The sequence below is a fragment of the Podarcis pityusensis genome (assembly GCF_964106645.2).
Source record: "Podarcis pityusensis genome assembly, chromosome: 3".
Lineage (NCBI taxonomy): Eukaryota > Metazoa > Chordata > Lepidosauria > Squamata > Lacertidae > Podarcis > Podarcis pityusensis.
In genome coordinates this window covers 100,736,260-100,747,454 of record NC_138026.1, presented here as the reverse complement: position 1 = coordinate 100,747,454, position 11,195 = coordinate 100,736,260, and the positions used below count along the sequence as shown (strand labels likewise).

Sequence of the window (11,195 nt, the reverse complement as noted above, 5' to 3'; positions counted from 1 at the left end):
TAGATGCAGCAGCCATCAGAGGGGGGTGGGTAAGGCAAGGCAACGTTGCTCACCTGCATTCCCAACACTGAGCATTCCTGAGAGGAGGAAGGGTGAGACACAAGGTATGGAGTTCAGTGAAGAAGAAGAAGAAGAAGAAGAAGAAGAAGAAGAAGAAGAAGAAGAGGAGGAGGAGGAGGGGACTTCCGGTTGTGAGCGACGCCATCGCAAGCGGGGATTGCTTCCAGGTGGAGAATCCCGGGTTTTTCGGAGGATTTAGGGGGGTCTTTGGGCGCAGTGACCCCCTGAAGCAGTGTCTGGAGGGTGTTCAGACACTCAGGTTCCCGCGGAGAGCCACAACGCAGACCACCCGGCCGCCAGGTAACTCCAACGGAGTGAAGAGAGCGGCGGGGAGGAGAAGCGGGCTGAGGGCCATAGCTAACTCCGGGAAACGAAGCCCCGAGCTTGCCGGGGGAGCTCACAACTCTCGAAACCAAGGAATTCGGGCTCAAATTAATATCAAAAACAAATCAGAACTTTAAGGAAAGCACCGGAGGACAAGTAAGCAATTGCGAGACCGGCACTATCTCCAGTCAATTTGTGCGCATTGGGGAAGCAAAGTTGCCAAAAGTGAAAGTGTGTCGCCACTAGCGGCTATTGTTTCTTTTTCCTCTTTAAGCTGCTACAAACTATCTGATAAACTAACTCTTTGACTGTGAAAGAAGAATTCAAGCTAGAAGGGGGAAACAGAGGGATAAGATTAGTTACTTCAAGGTCCTCTTTGGAATTTTGAAAGAGGAAGCTGAAAGCAGAACTGCAATTCTTTTTTTAAAAAAAAGTCTGCGCAGCAGAGGAAGTGCTTTCGACTCCATTATATGGTCAGCCTTTTGGGTTTTCTCTTTTCCTGCCTTTGCCTTGTTTTGTAAAAAATTTTTCTCTGGTGCCCCTCAGATAGTTTTTTTGGACTCAATTTACAATATTGGCTCTCCAACTGGCATAGGAGAGTTGAAGAACTGGCTTGGCAGTTTGAAATACCCCTCATTTTTACTGCACCACGTCTCATTTTTTCCCCTCCTCCGTACTTTGCCCAGTCAACCTTCAGGGGCTCTAGCCACCCAGTGGTCAGGAGGATAATTACAACTTGTTTTCTATCTCTTCTCTCCAATTAGTCTTGCACCTGTTATTTGTGCTCCACTGGACCCCTCTGTCTGGAGGTCGGACTTAACAAGGTTTTACAACTATTCCACAAGATCTTATAAGGATTAGCCCAATTGGGGGCAGAAGGCTTTTTTTTTCTTTTTTTTTCTTCTCTTTTCTTTTTCCTGTGACTGGAACTTTGAACTTTGAATTTTTTTTTCTTTCTTATTCCTTTTTTCCTTGTTTCATATATTTGCTGGCACTCCTTTGCAATACAACTGGACTATAATTGGGGAATTGTGATATCTAAAGGGAGTAGCCTAATTTGTGGCAAGAAGAATATTCTCCTTCTTTACTTTTTATTTCTCCCTTTCCTTTCTCTTTTCTTTTTTGGAGGCCTTCTGGATGTAATTAACCACCCTCCCTTGATTCTAAAGAGGGGAGGAATCTGAAACTTTTGGTAAAAAGGTTTAATATCGAACTTTTGGTAAAAGGTTTAATATTGATACTCCCAAGTTAAACTTATAGGGACTAGTGATCTTGAATTGGACTTTGAATATTGTAATTGAATAAGGTGGGAACCTATAAAAAGTTGAGTAACATTAGGGTTGTGTCAACCCCTATTAAAGGTTATTAAAGGTTATATTGGAAGGATGTCCCACATACCTAAGAAAGGCGGGGAGGGTGGAACACCAGGAGATAGGAGAGGGTCTAAACCAGATACAGACTTCAAGGCAGAAATTTTGAAAATGTTTGCTGAAATTAGACAGAGCGAAAAGAATATGGAGGATAAATTGGAGCATGTGAATACAAGAATAGAACAGGTGGATACGAGAATTGGGAAAATGGACCAAAAGATTGATGAAACTGTAAGAGAGCTAAGAGGTCAAATTAAAGATGTTTCTAAAAGAACACAATCTCTGGAAGAAGGAATGAAAAAAACAAGAGTAGAAATGAAGGAAGTGAAACGGGAAGAAGAGAAATTAAAAACAGGATTATTCGAAGTTAACAAAACACAAGAAGAAGTATGGGACGCAATCGCGATGAATGAATTGAGGCAACGGGAGGTGAACCTCAGGCTGAGAGCAGTCCCTGAAATACAAGGTGAAAACATCAGAGAGAAACTGACAATAGAAATAGCACAATGGTTGGCGATACAAAAAGAAGAAGTGGAAAGATCAGTTCAAAATGTGTTTAGAATAAGAACAAGAACAACTAGAACAAAGAAAATGCCTGGAGACTGTCTGATTACCTTCAAAGACAAAGATATGAGAAACTTAATTCTGCAAAAAAATAGAGAAAGAAGATTAAATATTGATGGGAACTACATAATCATTTTTAAAGATATTCCAGTGAGATTGTTGAAACGAAGAGACCCATATAAGCCATTGGTCCAAATTCTCAAGAAGAACAAGATTGAATTTAAATGGGAATTCCCTCAAGGGATCTCATTTACCTATAAAAGCAAGAAACATAGACTGATTAGTCCGGAGGAAACAAGTAAATTTCAGAGGCATTATAAGGAGTTGACGGCAGAAGAAGAAGAAGAAAGAGGAGCAGTAGGAGGAGTCGGTCTATTGGAGAGGAAGTATTTAGAAGAAAAGGGAAAGGAAAACGGAGAATTGGAAGATGAAGAGGAAGAGGAAGAAGAAGAGGAGGGAGAAGAACAGGAAGAAGCCAGATCATAATTAATTAGATAAATCTTTAATTGGGAAGGAAAGATGGCGTTAAAATTATGGAATTGGAATATTAATGGAATGAACGATAGGAGGAAACGTAATAAAATCGAACAATACTTAAAAAAGAAAAATCTTGATATCATCTGTCTTCAAGAAACACATGTGGCAAAAAAGCATAGGAAAATTTTGATTAATAATAGACTGGGAAATGAATTTGTATCTTCCGATAAAGGGAAAAAGAGAGGGGTCGTACTATATGTAAAAAAGAAGATAGAGGCACAACAAATTTTTAAAGACGAAGAAGGAAGAATAATTGCAATACAGATTAAATGGCAAGGCGAAAAAATAATAATTGTCGGGATCTATGCACCTAATGGAAATAAGACGGACTTTTATAAAAATTTGGAAGAAAAGTTGTTTGAATATATGGACCAAAAAATGATACTTATGGGGGATATGAATGGGGTGGTTTCACTGGAAATCGACAGGTTAAGAGAAAAAGATGTAAGCAGAGAAGGGAAACTGCCTAAGACTTTTTTTACTATGATAAAAAACTTCAACCTAATTGACATATGGAGACTGAGACATCCGCTGGAGAAGCAGTTTACGTTTTATTCCGAACCAAATCAATCTCTATCAAGAATCGATCAAATTTGGGTCTCTAATGAGCTAACCCCAAGAATCCGACAGATTGAGATACAACCAAAAACAATATCAGACCACAGTCCAATAAAAATGGAGGTTAAAGGATACGAAGAAAGATCATTTAGATGGCGTCTTAACGATTATCTCATGGATGATCAAAAGCTTATTCAAGAGGCAAAGAAAAAACTGACAGATTACTTTATGGATAATATGAATAAGGGTACAAAAATGAGTATAGTTTGGGACGCAAGCAAAGCAGTAATAAGAGGATTCTTTATTCAACAGAATGCGATTAAGAACAAGAACAGGGAGAAAGGGAGGAAGGAAATTTTAAAACAAATAATGGACAATGAAAGAAAATTAATTAAGAATCCAAACAGCTTAAAAATAAAAGAGAATATTAAAGTCCTGCAGACACAATTCGCAATGATTATTAACAAAGAGGTGGAATGGAATATCAAAAGGCTTCGACAGAAAAACTTTGAATTTGCTAACAAATCTGGCAGATGGCTTGCGTGGCAAATTAGGAAAAGGAAGGAACAAAGTACAATTAATAAAATTATCCTAGATGGAGAAGAAGTTGAAAACCCTAAAACTATCAGGAAAGGATTCTTGGATTTTTATAAACATTTATATAACAACAGAGAAAAGAACAACATGAAGAAAATAGAAAGATTTCTAAAGGAAAAAAGTGTGCAAAAGATCCCGACAGATAAGAAAGACCGACTGAATGCCCCAATTGTAAATGAGGAAATAATCGAAACAATAAAAGAACTGAAGAAAGGGAAGGCACCAGGACCAGATGGTTTAACACCCAGTTATTACAAAGAATTGAGGCACGCCCTAATAGTACCAATAAAGGAAGTTATGAATAACATACTGCAACAACAGGATATTCCCGGAACGTGGAAAGAGGCCTTTATCACACTCATTCCTAATCAAGACTCTGATTTGACACAAGTAAAGAATTATAGGCCAATATCTCTGCTGAACACAGACTATAAGATTTTTGCTGGAATACTAGCAAAAAGATTAAAGAAGATACTGCAGGAAGTAATACATGTAGACCAGGCAGGCTTCCTTCTGAGCAGACAGATGAAAGATAATGTTAGGAACATAATAAATATCCTGGAATATCTGTCTGTAAGGAATGAGAAGCAAGCTCTATTAATGTTTGTGGATGCAGAGAAGGCTTTTGATAATATATCGTGGGAATTTATGTTAAAAAATTTAGAAATGATGGAAGTTGGGAACGAATTTTATAACGGAATAAGGGCAATTTATTCGGAACAGAGAGCCAAATTGATTGTGAATAACATACACACTGAAGAATTTAAGATATCAAAAGGTACTAGACAGGGGTGTCCCCTCTCGCCGTTATTATTTATAATAGTCCTGGAAGTCCTTTTAGGCTCAGTAAGGAACAATGATAAAATAAAGGGGGTGACAGTCGGCAAAAATGAATACAAGATTAAAGCCTTTGCCGACGACATAGTAATAACGATTGAAGAACCCATAAGCAGTTTAAATGAGGTATTGGAGGAAATAGACCAGTTTGGTAAAGTGGCTGGATTTACGTTAAACAAAAAGAAAACAAAAATAATGGTCAAGAATATTGACCAGAGTCTAGTGGATGAATTGCAACGAGAATCAGGGATTGATGTGACCAAAAAGGTAAAATACCTGGGAATATGGCTGACCCCAAAAAACATCGATTTATATCAGAACAACTATATTCAAGTGTGGAAGGGAATTAAGAAAGATTTAGAAACCTGGGGTAGAATGAAACTGTCCTTTTGGGGCAGAATATCAACAATCAAAATGTGTGTGCTCCCAAAGATGATATTTTTGTTTCAAATGATCCCTATAATCAGGGGAATAAGTGTGTTTAAAGAGTGGCAAAGAACGCTTTCGAGGTATATCTGGCAGGGCAAGAAGCCTAGAATACAATTCAAGTTATTGACAGATGCTAAGGAAAGAGGCGGTTTTGCCCTGCCAGACCTAAAACTATATTACGAGGCGTCTTGTCTTTGCTGGCTAAAGGAGTGGATAAAGTTAAATAACAACAAACTACTAGATCTAGAGGGTCACGATAATAGGTTTGGATGGCACGCCTATTTGTGGTTGGAGAAGAAGAAAGTCCATAAAGGTTTCACTAACCATGTTATTAGGGGTTCTTTAATAGAGGTCTGGGACAGGTACAAAAATATTTTGGAATTTAAAGTCCCGCACTGGTTGTCACCACTAGAGATAATGTCAGTAAAAAAGATTAATATGAGACCAAATTGGATAACATATGGCGAATTGGTAGTGAAAGAGGGGGAGAAATGGAAACTGAAGCCACATGAACAAGTCAAGGACCAGGTTTATGATTGGATGCACTACTTTCAGGTAAATGCAATGTTTAACAAAGATCTTAAAGAAAAAGGTTATATAGAAAAAGTGTCTAAATTTCAATCAGATATAATTGATAATGATGTTAAGATAATTTCGAAAATGTATAAATTACTTTTGGAATGGCAAACAAAGGACGAGGAGATTAAGTCGGTCATGATTAAGTGGGCCAGAGACTTTGGTTACAGTATACAATTAGAGGATTGGGAAAAGGTTTGGAACGAAAACATGAAATTTACTGCATGCACAGCACTAAAGGAAAACATAATGAAGATGGTGTACATGTGGTATATTACACCGGCAAAATTAGCAAAGATGTACAAGACATGTAATAGGTGCTGGAAATGCAAAGAAAAAGAGGGATCTCTCTTTCATATGTGGTGGGATTGCAGGAGGGTGAGGGGATTCTGGGAATTGATCTATTGTGAATTGAAAAAGATGTTTAAATACTCGTTTGTGAAGAAGCCAGAATCCTTCCTGCTAGGTATAACAGGAAGAGAGATAAAAAGACAGGACTACAAACTGTTCCAATACGCTGTTACAGCGGCAAGAATACTGATGGCCCAGAGGTGGAGACAGGAGGAAATGCCGACTTTGAACGAATGGAGGATGAAACTCATAGATTACGCAGAATTGGACAAAATGACTGGAAGAATAAGATATCAGAAAGATCAAAAATTCATCGAGGACTGGGGAAAGTTTGCGGCATATCTGGAATCTATATGTGATCAACAAACAACGCTAGTGGGGTTTAAAGAGACTTTGTAATACTGTAAGGTATATTGTATGACAGAATTAGAGAGGTGTAAGATAATGGTAAACCAGCAATACTATATAGAAAATGCGGGAAAATAAGAAAAATGGATGATTGTGGGAGGTGCTGGTGGAGGTTCAAAAACTGTAAATTTGTAATCATGGTTGTAGCCAATATAAGCAAAAGGAAAATTGAATAAAAATTTATTATCAGGAAAAAAGAAGGGGAGGAGGAGGAGGAGGAGGAGGAGAAGGAGTTTGGATTTGATATCCCACTTTATCACTACCCTAAGGAGTCTCAAAGCGGCTAACATTCTCCTTTCCTTTCCTCCCCCACAAGAAACACTCTGTGAGGTGAGTGGGGCTGAGAGACTTCAGAGAAGTGTGACTAGCCCAAGGTCACCCAGCAGCTGCATGTGGAGGAGTGGAGACGCGAACCCGGTTCCCCAGATTACGAGTCTACTGCTCTTAACCACTACACCACACTGGCTCCCAGTGAGGTGCAAACATGGTGGCAGGAACACTGGATGACCTCTGCTAAGCCTCTTCCTTCCTCAGAACTAACAGTGACTCTTGGGGTTGGGAAGGCAGGTGTTGGGAAGAAGCTGCCCAGTTTGTGCTGCTCCACCATGCATGAAGTGTTGGCCTGAGGGTTTTTAAAATTAAAAGACCTTAGAGGCCAGTTACCAGGAATAGCATTTTCTTGCCAGAGATCTGCAAGTTTTAACAAGTTTCTTATCTGTTTGGGGTGGGGTTTTTTAAACTATAAATTTTGGTGCCATGTCTTTGTTATTCCCAGCACAGTACATTTTTTTTTTCCACATCTAAACCTGATCTGCAAAAACAATTATACAGGATACAGGAAGGTTTCTAAGTAGGCCAAATGAACGCCATCCCAGGACCCCTGGCTGACTATACTACTGATGCTTACCTAATGTGCTTCATAACTACTTGGGATACCACAGAGAGACGTTGCATTTTACTTTGAAAAGGAGGAGTTGGGTGAATTATTTTTTTAAGTGAACACGCAGCCTCCTGTGTAGAAGTGTTTTTTGTATCTTATTCAGGGGCAGAGAATAAATGATAAAAAGGATAATCTAGCCTGAAAATGTCCATTCTCTCTCTCTTCTATTGGCCTTGGACAAGGATGAGGAATCTCTGCCCAATCTCTTTTGGACTTCCAGTAGATGAAGGCAGCTGTAGTCAAGCCATGTCTGGAAGACTGCAGGTTACCAAACCGTGAACTAGGAGAAACTCTATAGCAGTTGTATGCCCAACAGCCGTTCTAGGGAGCTATACAGATTCCTGCTAATACACAAACTGATTTACACCAGTACTTCCGAGGAACACTGATTTAGTCATCAAGAGACCAAACAAGTGACGTTAAATGTGCCTTTTCAGTTAACATTAAACATAAATAAAAATAGATATTTATATAACTTATTCATTTTTTTTAAATGATATTTATTAAGGTTTCCAATAAAAAGAACACATCAATAAAAAAATTAAAAAGAAAAAAGAAAAATACACAATTCAAAAATACACAATACATAATCCAGAAAAAACAAAAAAGAAAAGACAAAAAAGAAAACAGTTAAAAACAATACCACCTTTTCATCACCATTTTTAAATTTACTTATTTTCTGGACCTCCTCATACCTCCCTCTTTTGTATTCCAGTTCAATTTGTTTGTCCAGCAATTTCTTTCCCTCTTTTTTAATCCCAATCCTTAATCTTAATATAATATAACATTAAATTTTTACCTCTTAAGAACCAAATTTCCATTTCCTTTAACTTTTTTAATCCTAATCCTTAATCTTGATCTATATATAACTTTAAAGCCTGTATAGCTAGAAGCCACTTATTTTCAATCCAACATCACTCTAACATTCTTTAATTTTGCAATGTTTCTGCAGATAGTCTTTGAATTTCTTCCAATCTTCCTCCACCGACTCTTCTCCCTGGTCACAGATTCTGCCAGTCATTTCCGCCAGTTCCATATAGTCCATCAGTTTCATCTGCCATTCCTCCAGTGTGGGGAGCTCTTGTGTCTTCCAATACTTTGCGATAAGTATTCTTGCTGCTGTTGTTGCATACATAAAGAAAGTTCTATCCTTTTTTAACACCGTTTGGCCGACTATGCCCAGGAGAAAGGCCTCTGGTTTCTTCAGGAAGGTATATTTAATTACCATTTTTAATTCATTATATATCATTTCCCAGAAAGCCTTAATCTTTGGGCAAGTCCACCAAAGGTGAAAAAATGTACCTTCAGTTTCTTTACATTTCCAACATTTATTATCGGGCAAATGATAGATTTTTGCAAGCTTGACTGGGGTTATGTACCACCTGTATATCATTTTCATAATATTCTCTCTTAGGGCATTACATGCCGTAAATTTCATACCTGTGGTCCATAACTGTTCCCAGTCAGCAAACATAATGTTGTGTCCAACGTCTTGTGCCCATTTAATCATAGCAGATTTTACCGTTTCATCCTGAGTGTTCCATTTCAGCAGCAAGTTATACATTCTTGACAAATTCTTAGTTTTGGGTTCTAACAGTTCAGTTTCTAATTTTGATTTTTCCACCTGGAAGCCAATTTTCTTGTCCAATTTAAATGCCTCCATTATCTGAAAATAATGAAGCCAGTTTCGCACTTTGTTTTTTAGTTTTTCAAAACTCTGTAATTTCAGTCTATCTCCATCTTGTTCCAAAATTTCCCAATATTTCGGCCATTTGACCTCCATATTGAGCTTTTTCAAGGCTTTCACTTCCATTGGTGACAGCCACCTTGGAGTTTTGTTTTCTAATAAATCCTTATATCTTATCCAAACATTAAACAGCGCTTTCCTGACCTGACAATGTGGTTTTTAAATGCTTTATGTGCTTTGACCTTATCATACCACAGATATGCATGCCATCCAAATACATTGTTAAAACCTTCTAGGTCCAAAATGTCAGTGTTTTCAAGAAGCAGCCATTCTTTCAACCAGCAAAAAGCTGCTGATTCATAATAAAGTTTGAGGTCTGGCAGGGCAAATCCACCTCTTTCCTTTGCGTCCGTTAGTATTTTAAATTTTATTCTGGGTATATAACTTATTCAAAGTGTTGGTGCTGACTTTTAAAGCCCTAAACAGCCTTGGCCCTGTATTCCTAAAGGAGCATCTCAACCCCATCGTTCTGCCCAGACATTGAGGTTCAGCTCTGAGGGCCTTCTGGTGGTTCCCTCACTGCAAGAAATGAGGTTACAGGGAACCAGGCAGAGGGCCTTCTCAGTGGTGATTCTCTCCATGTGGAACGTCCTCCAATCAGATGTGAAGGAGATAAATAACTATACAACTTTTAGAAGACATCTGAAGGCAGCCCTGTTTAGGGAAGTTTTTAATGTTTGATGTTTTATTATGATTTAAATTTGTTGGAAGCCACCCAGAGTGGCTGGGGAAACCCAGCCAGATGGGTGGGATACAAATAATAAAATTATTATTATTATTACTATATACCTCTATTAATCAAGTCTGATTTGAGGTGGTTTACAATGTCAGAAAAATCCCCCACATGGATGCATCTTCTATTGATGATGTTGCTTTCCTCACAAAAGTGACCAAAATCAACTTACAAAAACAATAAATCTCTAAAACCAAGTGTAACAAACAATCAATTACAGGGCCCAGTGAGGTTGTCAGGATAAAACAGAGCCAAGGAATAAGAGGAGATTTCAGAGGCACACAGAAGGCCATTTATCAACCAAATGGTTTTAAGCATCATAACTCTGCCTAATCTGAAAGGTGGCTTTGGTTTAAAGAAATGAAATGGAATTTCTACCAAGGAAGAGGAATAATAGATTAGGCAATGCATTGGATCTGCAATAATGGTAGTTAGTCAACTCAATATGGAGATGAGTGGTTTTATCCTTCAGGTGCCTGCCAAACTTGTCACAGCATGTCTTTGAAGGTCCCCTCACTCTCTTGCCCTGTACAGATGCCCGTAGTCTTTTCTGCAACACAGCAGTCTGATTGGTCTACAGGAGCTACCCAATCCAGCTCCAGGTGGAAGTGAATCCGCAACCTGATTGGCCTATAGGTGAACCCCAGAATTAGCCAATCACGTGGGGCCCATTATGTAAATAATGTATATAAAGCAGACATTCTGGGGGAACTTCTATTCCTCCTCACCACTATGAGCTGAATAAAGAGCATGAAATCCACTCTCGACTCTGAGTATATTTCAGTGGCAATGATACAGCACCGGAAAGGCAAGGAGGCTTAACTCTGTCCCATATTCAGGAGGACCACCGGCTTTCAGGTTCCTTTCCCATGCCCTAATAATTTGTGACCCACACACCATAGATTGCTTTCCTATTTAGAATTACTGTGCTCTGTATGTTTTACAGTTGGTAGAGCCCAGCTCTATGATGGGGAATTGACACCTAGGGTCTCATTGCTATGAACTGCATTGAATCCCCCCCATATGTTTAATCTACCCAAATCCCTGGTGAGATGTTCATTCTCAGTCATGGCAGTCCAGTCTCATTACAACAATCTAATGCTTCCACTTATTTTGGCAACACTCTGTATAGCTGACTGCTCAATTAAGCAATGACATTTCCCC

General features: G+C 38.7%; 2 protein-coding genes across 5 annotated transcripts in view; one reads left to right on the top strand and one right to left on the bottom strand.

Annotated features, from left to right (window-relative positions):
• Positions 1–11,195, bottom strand: part of LOC308472913 (uncharacterized protein) — a 445,281-nt gene that overhangs the window by 333,961 nt on the left and 100,125 nt on the right. The window lies entirely within an intron of this gene.
• HAAO (3-hydroxyanthranilate 3,4-dioxygenase) overlaps positions 1–11,195 on the top strand; it is a 44,772-nt gene that overhangs the window by 26,975 nt on the left and 6,602 nt on the right. The window lies entirely within an intron of this gene.